General features: G+C 39.4%; 1 protein-coding gene across 1 annotated transcript in view; it reads left to right on the top strand.

The window, feature by feature from the left end:
- Window positions 1-5,433: 5,433 nt before the first annotated feature.
- SOX5 (SRY-box transcription factor 5) overlaps window positions 5,434-16,063 on the top strand; it is a 569,059-nt gene continuing 558,429 nt past the window's right edge. The window contains exon 1 of the mRNA XM_083818461.1: window positions 5,434-5,653. The gene's annotated coding sequence lies outside the window, so the exon portion shown is untranslated. The remainder of the gene's footprint in view (window positions 5,654-16,063) is intronic.

Raw genomic sequence — 16,063 nt, 5'->3', positions numbered from 1 at the left:
AGCAAATACAGTGAGTATTTTTGTCTAAAGTTTTTGTTTTGCTCTGTTGCATAGAAGCCAGCTGGTTTGCTAGCTTGAGTGACCTCACATTCCTTAAATGTACTCATAAATCAAGCCAAGGCCATGCATTAAAAGCTGAGCTCTGACATTAATTCAAAGGAGGGAAAGTTTTATACATTGTGGGAGAAGTACAAAGCTGGACACCTAAGGCAAGATTTTTCAGTTCTTACTCACATTTAGCAAAACTGTATTGTTCTGAGAGTCTTACAGATGACTTAGAAGTCAGCTGGACCCTGTATTCCTTAAGGTGAATAAAGGTTGGAAAAGCATGCCCTGAAGAACCAGTAAGTATTTTAAGCAGTGTAAACATGCAGATTAAAAAAAAAATAATAAAGGAACATGGTGATAGTGAGAGGATTATTTAGTACTTAATTACCTGAAAGTGTTATTCTTGTGAATGTTTCTAATAAAGGAAGTTTGGCAATATGTTCAATGAGATTGTCACAATTGAATGTTTTGGTGTGATTTAGTGAAAAAGGATGCAAAGCATCAGGTTTGCATTAATAGGTTACCATGTCATTATATTTTTGGAAAGTAGTGATGTTTCTGGGTCACACAGGGATTTGGTCTCTGCAAATACTTCATTCTGAGAACCCAAGAAATGATGAGCAAAGTTGTGTTGATTTTAGAAGCAGAAAGACAATGATGATAAGAAACATGAAAGTAAAAGACTTATTTACTTTTTAATTTTCTCTGCTTTTTAAGACTTTTTGGATCCTTAGAGGCTTAGTAGTGGGTAACTTAATATCTACTTTACATATTATTTATTGTTATTTACAACAACAACCTCATACAAAATCCAAAACAAAAAATCCTCTAATATTTCAAAGAGTTAGAGGCATAGTATTGCTGCCTGCTTATCACTACGCATGCTGAGTGAGCAAGACCTTATCCTTATTTGTACAAAGCCACTCATCTTTTTTGTCCTGATAAGTGTGAAGGCAGACTCATTATATGCGGACCTTAAGTGAGCATCAGTAGAAGGAGTCCACAAGAATATTGATAAATTAAAACATTATTCTACAATTGGATCCAAATCAATACCTCTCAAAGCTGAAATGTTTCTACTTTGAAGAGTTACTGAAAATTTTTTAATGGCAAGTCCAATTGAAATGTTAAAATTTGAGAATATTTCAGTGAGATCTGGCACTAAGAGTTCAAAATAAAACAATGTATTTTAAATCTTCTGGTTAAAGAGTTTATGTATAGGGGAACACTTTACAATGAGGGGTTATTCAGAAAGGCCAGTTTAAGGCTGTCTTCATCTGTTTCTTTCTTAGTAGGGAAGGATGTGGGTAGAGCGTGATTCAGACATAATTTTTAGTTTAGGTGCTCTGAATTATTTCTTGAATAAGCTTTTTTCTCTTCACTGGTTATAAGTAACCGAAGAAGACTGACTTTCCTGGTGCTCGAAGTTACTTTCGTGAACAAACTCCTCATTATTGTTGATTTCTGAGTGATTTTTTACATGAAGAAAAGAAGTCTCCACCTCTTGCAGTAAAAAAACCCTCAGTAACAACAAAGTTGAAGTCTTCCTACTTCTGGTATTGTTTGGCCTGTATCAAGATGTTATCCTTTTTCTGTACTTACTAAACACTTTCAACAAATGTCTTCTACAGTCGCTTCCAAGTAATTGTTTCACATTCAAAATGGAACACAGCTGAGTATACTTGAAACAATTCTAAACGTTATCAGTTCCTTCGACAGATAGGTTAAACTCTACAACAGAGTTTATATTGGCAGGTAAACGTCCTCTCATGTGGATAATAAGTTGGGAGATAAAATGTACTGGCATAAATAAGACAAATCATTACCACAAATATTTAAATACATTATTATTGAGAAAATTATTTTTACAATGCAGACTCTGAACAAAATGATTTTTCAATATGGTATTGGCATTTGAGTAAAGATATTATGACAGGAACCACATAATGGAGTAAGACCTGATTGCGTTAAGTACTGTCCAAAACATATACTGCCCTAGGCCAGTCCACACTGAATTGGCAAAAGTGGTTTAAAATGGCTAGCACCAGAAATTTCTTTCTGCCTTTTGCACCCTGATCATTTGTACTTTAAGTTGTGCCATTACAGCTGCTTGTGAATCCTTGTAAACTGCAGCCAGGAGCAGTCTTCATAGAGTGACTTCACCAATGAAACCTTACATGGTATGGAACTTGAACGTATCTTGAAGATTAGGAAAAAAAAAAAACACAACCAAAAACAAACAAAAACCACCACCAACAAAAAAACAGGATATAGATAAGGAGATACAGCAAATGCAAGAGAAAAAAAAATAGATATACTATTAGTCAGCATTAGTTGCTCACATATTAGCATTTTAATCTGGAGCAGTGGTGTGGTTTTGAAGAAAATCTCCCTCGTTGTCTTTACTTATCCTGTCAGCATGGTTTGAAGAAGGGTTTTGGTTTGTGTTGAACTAGATTCTGCTGGAGGAAAATAAAGTGGAGGCTCTTTTCCAGAAACATACCCAAGGTGCTCTAGGCGCTGATGGAAATATAGGGGTCTAAACCAGTAGTTGGTCCCTTGAAACTAATTTGAACTATAGACATGGTGAGGACATTTAGTGCAGGTGAAAGGGATGAATCTAATCCATGAGCAACAGATAATTCAGATATAGACACCCTAACATCAACTGCTACGATCTGCTTTTCTACCTCTTGCACCAAATTGCTTGCTAATGTAGACATATCTAACATAGGCAAATATCTTAGTGCACCAGCTGCCCAGCAGTCAATATATCCTTTGTAGACATCAAGGCAAGGAAGGAGCCTTGCCAGAAGATTTGTAGGAGGACAGTGAGGTAGCCTTAATTAGTATAATTTACTTAATTCATCTTGATAGCACAAAAGAAGAAAATATTATCACCCATTTAGGCATGAAGGGAATTGGTCTAAGAGATGGTATGTCTTAACCAGTTTGACATACACAGACTGGAATTAGATCTAGGAGTTCTTAGTGCCCAGCTCTCCACTTACTCTTAATTTTCTTGCTATCCTTTCTAAATGGTGGGCATAGACCTTTATTTATTTGCAACTGAGTTATTAAAGTAACTGGAAATTGATTAGCCATGTCCACGTAACTTCTCTCTCACTGTCAAGTGAGCCATTCCCTCACTTCTCTTAGCTGCTTTCTTCAGTTTTTGTTTCTGCCTGTGCCCCAGTTTTTCACACCTTGTTTAGACTTGTGTTTACTCTAACTCTACTGTTTCAAGTTTCCTACCTCCTTGAGACCACAAAGCACTTCAAGAAAGGATTTCCATGTATTATATTTTGTTCTGAAAGTCTTATCTCATAGAGACATACTTGCCATTTTCTTTTTTTTTTCTATATATATGTAAAATTATGTTTCAAAGCCATTATATGTGCAGCATTCTGCTTCATAGCCTGGGTTAAGATCTCTTTCTAAAACTGCAGACAATAAAGCATTTTTCCTAAGAAAAGTTAACAATGTGATAAATACTGATGCAGTGTTTCAACCCAGTTAATTATTTCTTTTTTTCATTGTTTATCATCATTTTGTCATCTTTCCATATCATTCCCCACAATGCTTTGTGCTAGATTTTCTTTGAAAATTTCTTTCCTCTGAACTTGCCATGAACTTGTCTGTAAAATATGGCCATAAAATGCCACTGACAAAACAAAACAAAACCCTGTATTCACTAATAAAAGAACAACACCCAGTTTTTCTCTCATCCCTCACTAAATACAAAAAGAAAAAAAGAAAAAGACAGAATTCATACACAAAAGTTGTTTTTAATTGCAGGTATGAAGCAGAATATGAAGGCTGAGTAGAAAACAAGTCATCATACATATGAGGATATAGTTTAAGCCAGTTCAGAGTTTGTGCTTTGTTCCTTTTCTTCTCACTGTGCTGATGGCTATTGAGCCAGTAGTGTTAGCAGTGTTGGGATTAAACTTCATGCAACTGAGGGGGAGGAGGAGGATTGTGTTCCTTGAGATGTTCTGTGGGAGGAGAAGGATTATGCATGTTCCTTATGTAATGAGGAAGAGTCTGGAGAACTTGAATGTGTACAAGGAGGAGGTGGGAGGATTATCTTTTGATGTGAAGGAGAGGGAGCGGCTGTGGTTGTGATCCTTGAAGGAAACATCAGAAATATATTACCTTCTTGTACAATCTTTTTTTTTTTTTCCTAATATTAGAGGGGGGGTAGCTTTTTTTTCTTTTTTTTTTTTTTTTCTCCTGACGTGGAAGAAAGTTGGATTATGTTGGGGATGGGAAGGCCATTGTGCTGTAGCATTAGCTGAAGGATTACAACACAGACCTGGGAGAGTTGTGACCCAAGTCAGCTGAGTTACCTGAAGCATTAATCTCTGAGGATGGGATGTCCTTGTTGTCCTCCAGAGGACCAAAGGAGCGGACAGGGAAGTCTCAAAGGCAGGGTTTAGGTCATACCTTCTGATGAGGGGTGGCCAGCTGATAGCGTGCAGAGAAGAGGTTTCTCCAGAGCTCTCTATACATGCTGCCCCTTCCCAGGTCCTGCACTGAAATGCTTCTGGTCTGTAGGCTGCGGGGCCCTTTGCTGGACTCAATAAATGTCATTTACTGCACTTAAAGAGGAAGATAGGGAGGTGGAACCAAGTCACCAAGAGATCAAGCAATTGGAATTTTGGAAGGACAAGGTTGTACGAGTGAGGCCTCCCCCCCCGGTGATCTGAGATGAGGTTTGAAGTGTGAGATGGTGGTGAGGTGACATTAGTAGCAGGTCCTTCCAAACACCCTCAGCTTTCTTCATGTGCATGTTTCGAAGCCACCATGGCCCAGCAGCTGGCATGGAGGGCCCTGCACCCCCCAGAGCTGTGCCACAGCCACCCAGTCAGGCCGCCACATGCTGCTTTCTCTGCACACTGTTGGAGCAGTCGGTGGCATAGTTTTGGCCTAGGCTCAACAGTCTTTATACCAACAAGGCTTAGAAGTGGTTTTGCAGTTACCGCAGGCAGGCCAGGCACTGCTCCTGGCGAGTATACCCTGTTCAGGGGCAGGAAGGAGCATTTAGCCACACAGCCACTAACCAAAGAGCAGCCCTGGCCCCTATTTGCTGGTCAGGGTGGGGCCAGATGGCTGCAGATGTCTGCTCCAGCTGACATGTCCCTGATGGCTTTTCTCCTTCCCTCCTTGATGGTGGGAAGAGCTGTTGGGGGGAGCGCAGGGGCCTGAACCACCCTGCAGACCTTGAGGAGACCTCGCAATGGCTGTGGGGTGGGAGTGAGTGTCCAAGGCTCAGGCAAATGTTCAGAGAGTCCTAGGAAGCAGCATGGGGACATGGGGTGGGCATTTTGGTTTTAACTCTTCACCTACCAACAAAAAGTCTGTCCTGACTTTATTTCAAAGGACAAGTAGAAGCTGAAGTGCGTCCATCCCAGAAGAACAACTGTGAATTAAGTCTCTACAATCAATGACAATTCTGGCATTGGAAACTGGGGCAAAAGCTACTTTTTCCAAGTGATCGAGTTACCACAGTGTAAAGATTTTCCAAGGCAGTTGCAACAGCCTGAGAGCATTCCCACAGGAAGTTAGGCTCAGTTGGCACATAGCAAACTATGAAGCTGTGGTAAGTTTGTCTCACCATCATGTCTGCAAATGCTTGGGAGGTGCCTTTATCCTGAGCATATTAACATTCATTTTCTCTAATGCTGGGTTTAAGCTTACTACAGCTGAGTGAAGAAGGCAAAGATAGTCTGAAAGACTACCCCCAGGAACTAAGTAACAATAAATCAGAGCTTGGATGCTTTTATATTCTCTTTATTTTTTGCCAAATACTACTTAAACTATCATAACACCTAATTATGAAATTCAGCTTTTACATAGTGCTTTTTATTCACAGATTTCAAAGTACTTTATCAAAGAGGTAAGTTACTATTATTGCTATTTTATGGGTGGAGAAATGGTAACAAAAGTGGTTAAGATCACCCACCCACCCAAAGATCAAGCTGAAATAATATATGTCTATGTTTTTATTCTGTGTCCGTTGAATCCCGATATCATTTTTATAAACATGAAATTTTGAAGAGTTCTTAGTAAAAGATTAGGTTCAGGATTTGCTAGTTGATTGGGGGATCAGAGCTGAACGTACAGATCTCCAAGATTCAGAGTTCAAATGTAGATTCACAGGGGAGGTAAGCCTATCACCTTGTCAGATCTGCCTTGTCCTCTCTCCTGCAGCAGGAAACATGCCTGTGGGAGCATATGCCACATGTGGCTGAACAGTTTCTCCCTTTTTATTGTACTTGGTCTGCTTTCAGCGTGAGAATAGATGGTGGAGGTAGGAACACCGCTTAGGCCCACTCCCACTTCCTGACTTAGTCTGGATTACTTAGTAAATCTCAATACTCTATATACTTTATAATGCTATTTCTGGAAGACTAAAACAACTGCTACTTGTAGAAGCACCCAAACAAAGTTCTAAGTGATGTATATTATAAAAGGAAGCATTTTCAATGATTCCAAGTGTCTGATTTTATGTATGGTCCAAGGTTTGGAATGAATTTTTATTTTCTGCATAAAAACAATAATACTTATGGTTAACAAGTTGTGGAAAATACCTATTTAAAGACTGGGAGAATGTACCCTATTGACTTCGTGAAGCAGCTATGATCTTTTGTTTAAGGAGGTGGAATTATTTTTGGAGAGCTATCAAAAATAAATAATATTTAATGCATGATTTATGTAATTCAGAGAAGGTGCCATAAGTAGTCAGGTACAAGGTGAGGTCAGTGGTAGGACAGAGAGAGGACAAAGCCCACCATGCACTTTATAATGCCTGTAGATTTACAGTAGCTTTTGTTTTCTAGTGCCATTCTTTTTTTTTCCATCATGATCATTTCCATATGGAAAAAAAAAAAAAGAGGTTTCAATATACAGTAGTTAATTACTATATTACAAGCTCTAATTAAATTCTTGGAGATTCTGCACAGTATGATGTCCATGCCAAGAGGGACATATCCCATCCTTAAGTGAATACATGTTCTTGTCAAGTTAACTTATCTGCATTTTACTCACATGAAATATTCCTCATCTCTTGCTTCTTGACACACGTGACTGATAATTGTTTTAAAGGCACATTTAACATTGATATTTTTGTGATATGAAATGACAATGACTTCAATAATTCCCAGACTTTACTTTATATAAAGTGACACATTATGTGATGGCAGACTCCCCACACCCTACCATAAGCAACACACTGGTAGGAATATATGTTGCATCAAAACTTGGTCTTTGTATGATGCAGACCTACATTTCTAGTATGCTTGCCACATGTCAGCAAATAAATGTGAAGAGTGTTAATATTAAACACATCTCACAAATGCCATGGACGTTCAAAAAAGTCAGAGCTCATGTTCCTCTATCAGCATTCAGTTTTCTTTGAAACATTTAAAGAAGGATTTTTCTTCCTTGTAATCAAGTCCTCTGAAAAAGGGAGATACAGTAGAAAGATATCCAGATCGTTATCAAGTCATTTGCAGTTTTAAATGAAGTGTTAAATAGGATTTTGTGAATTCTTGTATACTTCTTATCACAGATCTGTCAGGGTCATAGGTAGCTTTATTTTATTCAGATTTCTAGATAAAGATTTAAGTTCCTGTTATGTGTGTGGACAAATCTATCTCAAACAATTTTACACTTGAGTGAACTTTTGTATTCACAAACCAATAATTTTGTTTTCACATTGACATAGATGGGAGTGATCATTCTACTTGACCTTAGAGTTCTGTTAGATCAGATGTCTCCAGGAACTATGTTTGTATGTAGCTTAATGACAGTGAAATTCAGCCAAATGAGCTTTGTATTGGCCTTATTATTCATTTGATACTAAACCTTTATATTATAGCATGTCAACACTTATTCTGGCTTTGGCCCTGATTCAACTTAGTACTTAAACACCTGGCTACCTTTAAGGACTTTAGTGAGCTGTTGAGCTCTTATTCAGATGTTTAAAGCTAGGCTCTTGCTAAATATGGGCCTATTTATGTTGCAATTAAGTACTTATGCAATATTTTAAAAGTATGTTATATTGGCAGCAAGCAGATGGACTCACGTGTATGGTAGCAACATCTACATCATAAACTGCATCTTCATTTGGAAACATGACAGAGCACTGCAGAGCAGCCAAATATCAAGTCTTGATTATACCCATGATAGAAGGAAAGAAATAGTTTGTGCACGTACCTTAGTATATCCCAGGCTTGGTTAAAAATGTAGTCATGTGCTTCAATGCTTTGTTTTGACTTGTTACATGAATCGGAAGTAAGCTTTGGGGTTATATTGCTGCTGAAAGTTGCCAGGAATTGCTATGTACAGTTTATAGTTCTGACCAAAGCATCACCGAGAATCGTGTACAGTCTGTGATTTGAGATTGGTTTGGTTATTCATTTTACTGAGTCAGTCTTCCTTTTCCTGTACTGATACTTGTGCAGGTTCTGGTTTATTTCAGTATTTTTTTCTATATGACACAGTTCAAAAGAGACAAGTTCTACCTCTGAAGTTAATGTGGATGACAGTCTTATTATAAAATACATTGCCTTCCAAGCTGATGAGAGTAGGCCAAATAGGCTTACCTTATGACTGTGAGTCGATAAGTGGCAATTCTGTCATGATCAAGTGAAGGAGACTTCAGCTTGTTTTAATATATGCAGTATTCATGCAGTAAAATGTCCTCATAGGTGTGGGAAAGCCATCACAGAAATCTCTCATAAATCAGTGAAAATTTATCTAAGGATATGGGACTTGTGCCCATAGCTTTGCATGGACAAATGTTTTAAAGAATTGAATGTGTGTTTTTTTACAAGGAATATACTTTCTGCCTTTTTCTTAAGTAGAGCAAGGATTTTGGAGAAATAAATTGTTCTCTTCTGTTCATCAGATTCACTTCTTAGTTTTCATTGAACATAAAAAGCTTACATCATTTCTGTTTCTGTTGGGTCAAGCTGAAAGCTAGTCAAGTCAAGAGGGTTACCCTGATTTAAATGCCAGCACGTTGATTTGTGAAAGTTGAAGTGCTGGCCCATAGTATTTTTCAATAACCTTTCAAAACCAGCCCTCTGTTCTTGTCTTTTTCTGATTCAGAATGAAAAGGGAAGCTTTCAGAAATTTTCACTTAAAAAAAAAAAGTCCGTCCTCCCAGAAGTCAACCCTAACCTTGAGAGAAAGACAGCGCTCCAGAGTAGTTCATAGTCCTGAGGTTAAGGTACTCCCTTCAGACATGTGGAATTTCAGTTCAGGGCTCTGATTTGAAGCATGGGTTTGAACTCACAGCTTGGGTGAACATCCATCTTGCTGGCCTGTGGGGTGTTTGGGGGATGACTTTTTCTGTATCCTTCAACTCAGGTATTCCGGACTTGTGCAGTTTTGTTAGTGAAACTAGCCCGTTGCCATTAAAAGCATTTTCAATTAAAATGCATTTAACTGAAGAAGTTGGTGTAAGTACTATTGATGGGTAGTTTCTGCTTAGTCCAGCAAACGCAGCAGAGATAGGAGACGGAAGAGTTGCAGTGGCTGAGCAAGTAAATCATTTTAGGCTGTGAGGAGCAGACTCCTATACCCACTGGGAATCCCTTGAACTCCAGTAGAAGGGGAAGAGATCTACACTAGCAAACTGCCTTGCAGGGCTGTCATCTGTAAATTGAATTTTTGCTGTAGGGAAGAATCAGCACTAGAAACATATGTAACTTGTGACCTTTGATTTTATTATTTCTTGTTACACTTCATAGCCTTTTTTGTTACTGATTTTATTTGGAAGAAAGTGCTTTCACTGGTTTTCCACTTCAAATGATATGTAACTTCACTGCAAATGTGGTGTTGTGTCCCAGTCATCTACAGAATAGCTTTTTCCTCCCTTAGAATAGAAGTTATTTGTTTACCCTGGCAGAATGGAGTGCCACTGTCAGAATTAGAGATCCCCAGTCTTCATTCTGTTCTGCCATGGCATAAAAGAGATCAGTTCCCTTTGCTCAGAGTCATCTGTGTCAAAGAACTGTCCCGCAGAGAAAGGTGGGATGACTTGGAGGCTTCAGTGGAAGAGAACAGCTTATTTTTTTCAGGCATGGTCTGGGGCTTTGCTTCTTCCATGAGTCAAAGCACACTGAAAGAATGGAAAGATTTCCACTGACCTCTGTGCTCCTTAAATCAAACCCTCCATCCTGTGCTGCTGGCCCTTACAGGTGATGATAATCCTGATTTACAGCTATACGTTGTGAGTTGTCTGTGGGTGGTGGTGTTTCTTTATTGTTTGTGCAGAGTCTCACATGGAAGAGATCTGGTTTTGGCTGAGGACTCTTAAGAAGTAATGAAATACAAATGACACCCAGGAGTAGTGATTTACCCTCCTGTTATAATACCTGTGAAATTGTTGGACCAAACTGGGAGCTTTGGCATAGCTGCCTTAAGTTATGACGGACTTAATCAGAAGCTTTTCCTTTCCTTTTTCATTTATCTTTCTTTTTTCCTTTCCTCCTTCACTTTCAGTATTTCTTTGTTGAAATAAATTATTGCCATACTATAAGCCTTTTTTAGTTTTGGTTTTTGAACCCATCGTTCCCTATTTCAAGAGCAGCATTTCACTTGAGGTCCCTATTCAAAGTGAACACATATGATAAGACAAATTGTTTCAACACTTGCTTGCAAGGCCAATAAAAAGAGATGCTGTACTGCAAATTACCCTTGCAAATGCTCTCTAAAAAGCTAATAACATTTTTCCCCTGAAAGGATAGTTCTCAGCCATAAGGAGAGTTTCTCTTTCATGTTCGTTTGCCACACAGATTTATAAAATGATCCCAAATCCTTGCATAGGCTGTGAGGGATTGCAGCTTTGAACTGCTGAATTGGAAAAGCTATTAATGGAAGAGGAAAAGTTTTCAGTTTCAGTCAGATTGGGTCAGGATGGTATAAGCTCAGCCCTCCAAGTTTTGGTGTAAGATGGAAGGCTGTTTCTTCTTTGTTGATTATTTTCATAGCAAGATTCACAAGGTTTTCTGTTTAAATGCGTGAAATGAGATGATAAGAATGTAAGGAAAAATCATTAGCATATTTGCTGCTTTTTTTTTTTTTCTGAAAACAGTCATTTTAATTTGCTTTCTGTGGAATGTGGTATAATTGGAAACTTTTCAAAAACAGAACTATTAGGCAAGTGGTCAAAATCTTCAGAAAAAAGGTTCAAACATTCTGCACTGGAGCTTGTCTTCCATGCAGGCATGTGGGCAGCGCCAGGGATGCTCATTTCCCCTTCAGATGTGTGTGCTGGTGTGTGATATTTTCCCCTTCTGCAAAATCCAGCGCAGGGTGCAGAGGCAGCCCAGCACTTCTCACTTGCATTTAGCCCTGTAGTGATTGGGGCTGGGAGGCGGGTGCCTAGACCCCACTATCAGCAGACCGCATTTCCAACCCTACAAAAGTCCTGGAACTCTTCTACCTAGTGATGGTTTCCAGCTACACACAAATTCTCCTTTTGCAATAGCTCAGCAATTGTACAGGACTTCAGAAATCAGAACTTGGCTAAATTACTTCTCCTTCATGCCACTTTGACAGAAGGCTTTCATAAGAATTAAACAGCAGATAACCCATGTGAAATATCTTGTATTTGCTGCTTTTAGTGATGATGGGGTTAGCGGTACTCCAAAAAGCAGCAAACTGAACACCTGTGGTTATGCGAGGATCAGCTTCAACCAGCTTTTCCCACAGTGCCCCCTGCACACCCGGGTAAGGTCAGAAGTGGGACTCCCTCCATGAGCAGAGTTGCTGTGTGCAGCCCTCTCTTGCCTGGCCTCCTTAGGGGCTGGGAAATGCACTGGTTGCTGAGCGCTGGGCTGGAGCACCAGCTGATTTCCTACGGGCTCCAGCCACACACCCAGAGGCGACAGCTCTCTGTTGCTTCCAGCCTCTCTTGGGTTTGAAGCAGAGGTACAGAAATCTTGCCTGTAACACGGCTCATGGCCTCACCTTGCATACACTGAGATAACTGACACTGGCAAAAGAATAGCTGCTATTTCCCCTCTCTAAACAGTTTATGACATCCTTTTGAAGCGTAATGTGTGGTGCTGTGTTCTCCTGCTGGAGCCAGTCCTATCTTCTTCCCCCACTTCCTTTCTGCTCTTAATCTGGTAACTGACCACTTATCGCATTTATTATCTTTGTAATTGAAACTGAGAAAGCCTGTGGCAGGTAAGCCCTGTGTCTCTGTGTGCCTGCTCTGATTTCTGCTTCCCTCAGCCCTAAAAGCACAACCCTTCCCCCTCTCTCCGTAACAGCAAACCCTAAACAGAAATAACTCTCAGAAGCCTGATGCTAATATATATTTGATTTTGTTTGCAAGCTTGTCTTATGACCAGCTCTCAGCGTGGGAAGAAGCAGGGAGTGGGGGAGATGGAGAGAGAGAGCTGTTGCAACATATTTTAACATATGTGCTTCAGGCCTCTTGGTGGACTCCCTCTTGGGAAGAGGGGAGGGAGCGTGCCCCTAAGCAGTTGGTTGGCTTTGCTTGTTTCTATAGCAGCCTGAACGAGAAAAATCATGTTTTAACACTAATATATTCAACCAAAAAAAAACCTAACAATTACAGGAAGAGTCTTTTTAACTATTATTGAAGAAATTGCATTAAAGATGAATGAGCATATATTGGAATAATTATGTTTTAAGGTGTGTAACATTAAAAGGTACTGAATGGAATATCGACTGTTTTGTAGGAACAGTAATAATGAGATTTCTGTCACCTAATCTTACAATAATTGGGTTATTACTATGCAAATTAAGGTATTACTTAAAAAAAAAAAAAGAGGAGGTAAGACAGATCCTTGAGGCAGCCATTTATCTATCCTTAAAGCTATGCTGTCGATTCTCTTTAGGCTGAAGATCCGTTTTTAAACAATTTGGAGATGCTAATTTCATTATTTTTTTTACCTATGTTTCCTACTAGAGTGTTTTTTGTTCTCCCCAGGTAGCAGACCAGGAGTGGTGGTTTTTGTATGTTTTCCAGTCTCTTATGGTTTCCTTTAGGAATAATTAGCTCAAATAACTATGATTATTACCTTTTTGTCCCCTCTTTTTTTTAAATAAAATAATGATTTGTGTATTTTATCTGAGATTTTTATGGCAGGATCACAGGGAATATACATAAATCATTTTTATCCTTTTTTCCTATAGCGAAGAATTATTGAACAGCTTGTTACAATGTTCTTGATTTTCATTAGTTATTAAAGTTTACTTACTGGCCATTTTCTGGCCTTGAAGAAGAACTGAGGCGTACTCAGCACCTGCATTTCTGAGGCTGAACCTCTGGTAAATTTTACTGGATCCGCCAGAGGCCTGGTGGCATTTGGTCTGTCCCCGGTTGTTAGAGGTAATATTTAAGATTGTGCTGCTGATGGGAATTTCCTTGTTTCAATGTGAGTATTAGTTTCTCTGAAATGCATAATATTCATAGAAGTTTTGTTTGTAGGAAAAATGTGTTCATAAAGTCTTTCTGAAGTTTGTATCACTGCACTGTGACTGCTGTGGTTAACTGAGGTAGCTCAATTCCAGCTTGCACAGTTATGCCTAAACATGCTGCGGTCACACTTCTGATTGCAGAGTACGCATCCCCTAGGAGGTGCTGAACACTGGTAACTCCCACTGACTTCACTGCTCCCAGTTTTCAGTTTGTATCAGCTGTACAGATGTGTCACTTCACCAATCCAGAATTTGACTTCTTCTGTTAGCATTCACTCAGGAAAGCAACACAAGATTTAGCAGTTGGATTTCAGGTAATTATAGTGTGTTATTCCATCTCAAAGTCTTTTGTATTGTCTCCTTGGTCTTCTTTCCTGTGAGTTCATGGTGATTCTTGCTTTCTCCCTTTTTGGTTCACCGCTTTCCCACTCTGTATTGGAGCGTGTTTATAGTTATACTTAGTTTTAACACTTGCAGATCTTTCTTTTGTTTTTAACACGTGACTCCCAAAAAAGGTAGAGGAGTATAGTCAACCAGTAGAGACACAGAATTACCACCTGAGTTCTTACCAGGCAGCAGCTTCCTCTGTGGCTTTCTGCAAACAGCTTAATCTCTTCTCATTTTCTGTCTTTATTACAAGTGGGATGTAATTATATCTAAAATTTACCTACCTCATAGGTAAAGTAAGTGATATTACCTCATTATTTACCTACTTATATTACAGAGTGAACATCAGCATACTGAGGACACACTTTTATTGATTAATAAACATAAATTAATCAGTTTTTAAGGTGATTGGTTTCATGAATTAATAACACGTTTATTAATGATGCTGCATAATTTTACAAAAATGCACTTTGATAACCCTCTATATCTTGCAACACTAAAATGTTTCGTATTACTTTTGGCCTTCTATACAGAAATAAAAGCAGCAGTAGTGAGTTACTGCCTATGAAAGGGCAGGGCGTTTATGTGATACAAGTTACTGCCAGTCCATATCTCACACCACCATAACTCCCCCAAGGCATATGCTACCAGTATCATTTGTAAAGGGGAAAGCTTGGTGAAAGCTGGGAAATTCTACAATGTCCTTGGACGTAAAAACAACTGACTACATACACATTAACAGTGATGTGGGGTCACGCTTACATGTTTCATGGTACCTGCCATCCATCCAAGAGGAAGCTGTTAAGCTATTTGGGATTCACAAGGAGATGAAGTCTTTTTATTGACACTTAACTGACAGTTTCTCCTGTGCTCAGTGTATTAATTCTTGCTTGATTAATGGCTCTGGAACACACTGAGCCATTGACCTTGTGGATCCCAGGTTGTTTGACTTAGTAATTAGGAAGAGTCTGTCTGGTTAGCTGGGTGTACCTGAAAAAAAGTTGGGAGCTGGGTTTAGATCTGAGTTGCAACAACATACTGTGAAAGAAAATTCACCATAATAGAAATAACAAGACATCCAGAAAAAAAGACCTGTTCAATTTCTTCATGGAAGGGCCATGTAAAACATCCTTTTATCCATTTGGCAAACCCTAAGCCTTTGCTTCGCCATTGCTCCTATGGAGGGTTGTGGTTGAACTAGCTGCAGTGAAATGAAATAATACTAATCCAGTTTGCAGAATTCACGGGAAAAAAAAAAAGGATATTTGAAGCTCAAAAAGATGATTCTGTTTAAGATTTCAGTTTAACACATATGCATCCTGCCCTGGTGATTGCTGGTGGTTGCCAGGAAGTTCTCAAAGAAATCTGCAAAATGTCTAGTCTGTGTAACAGACGGGAGTGCTGGAAAACTGGTGTGAAAGTCCAGGGAGTTTTAGGTTTCTTTCTCCCTTCTCTCCAGAAGGAGTTTTGGACCATTTAGATAAGACGTGTGAAACCTAAATTCTCTCTTTATACCCATGTGAACAAAACCTCCAAGCCTCTACTGTTTGTTCTTCTCTCACAGTTACAGGTTGAGAACAGGGTGAACTCCTCAAGAAAGCTGTGCATCACAGAGCTGATGAGTGAACAAAATAAGAATTCCTTAGAAAGGAAACAAAATTTGAGCATGTTTTGGTTGGTACTGCCAGTATGTTCCACGGTGTGAAAGACCTATGGGATAACTAGTTAGATAGGAACACCTTCTGGCTCTGCCACACTGCGTGTGATACATCCTTGGAGCACTAGCACAGGGCCACGAGAGGAGCCAAATGGTGTGCTGGGACATCCCACCCATACAAGGCATTAAAACCTCTACATCAAGGTTGCATTTCCTCTACCAAGTGGCTGTTACTGCTCTGACTGGGGCCTCATGCTCACAACAGGTCAGAGCAAGAGAGGGAAGGAGAGACAATTTAATTTTACATCTGCCCCAGGTTCCCCTGTCTTCATACACTTCAACAACTGGCTGCACCCTCACCGCTTTTAACTCCACCTCTTCCCAGTGTCCTTCGGCAAACCACCACCCACCTCTGCAAGCCTGGGGAAAACTGAGAGCAAGGAAAGCAGTTACATGAGACTGAACCTCCAGAGGGGACAGGGAATTAAGAAAAGCTTG

Source organism: Anser anser (assembly GCF_964211835.1).
Source record: "Anser anser genome assembly, chromosome: 1".
NCBI lineage: Eukaryota > Metazoa > Chordata > Aves > Anseriformes > Anatidae > Anser > Anser anser.
Note: the sequence above shows the minus strand (reverse complement) of the source record. Positions and strands in the feature narration are given on the sequence as shown.